The sequence below is a fragment of the Physeter macrocephalus genome, chromosome 19 (genome assembly GCF_002837175.3).
Source record: "Physeter macrocephalus isolate SW-GA chromosome 19, ASM283717v5, whole genome shotgun sequence".
NCBI classification, from domain to species: Eukaryota; Metazoa; Chordata; class Mammalia; order Artiodactyla; family Physeteridae; genus Physeter; species Physeter macrocephalus.
In genome coordinates this window covers 22,735,003-22,735,715 of record NC_041232.1, presented here as the reverse complement: position 1 = coordinate 22,735,715, position 713 = coordinate 22,735,003, and the positions used below count along the sequence as shown (strand labels likewise).

The 713-nt window shown below is 42.2% G+C and overlaps 1 protein-coding gene across 4 annotated transcripts in view; it reads right to left on the bottom strand.

The window, feature by feature from the left end:
- The window catches only part of GLT1D1 (glycosyltransferase 1 domain containing 1), a 189,781-nt gene that overhangs the window by 30,820 nt on the left and 158,248 nt on the right, over window positions 1-713 (bottom strand). The gene's annotated exons all lie outside the window — the stretch shown is intronic.

The window sequence follows — 713 nt, the reverse complement described above, 5'->3', positions numbered from 1 at the left end:
GGAGGTCTCTGGTGGACCAGTGTCCTGAACTTGGCTCTCCCACCTCAGAGGCACAGCCCTGACTCCTAGCTGGAGCTCCAAAAGCCTGTCATCCACACAGCTCAGAATAAAGGGAGAAAAAAAGAAAGAAAGAAAAAGATAATAAAATAAAATTAAGTTAAGTTTTAAAGTTATTAAAATAAGAAACAAAAAATTATTAAAAAAATTTTTAAGTAATTAAAAAAGAAAGAAAGAAAGAAAAGAGCAACCAAACCAAAAAACAAATGCACCAATGATAACAAGCACTGAAAACTATACTAAAAACAAAAAACGTACAGACAGAGCCCTAGGACAAATGGTAAAAGCAAAGCTATACAGACAAAATCACACAGAGAAGCATACGCATACACACTCACAAAAAGAGAAAAAGGGAAAAATATATATATATATCGTTGCTCCCAAAGTCCTCCTCCTCAATTTTGGATGATTCGCTGTCTATTCAGGTATTCCACAGATGCAGGGCACTTCAAGTTGATGGTGGAGCTTTAATCCGCTGCTCCTGAGACTGCTGGGAGAGATTTCCATGTCTCTTCTTTGTTCGCACAGCTCCCGGGGTTCAGCTTTAGATGTGGCCCCGCCTCTGCGTGTAGGTCCCCTGAGGGCGTCTGTTCTTTGCTCAGACAGGACGGGGTTAAAGGAGCCGCTGATTCGGGGGCTCTGGCTCGCTCAGGCCG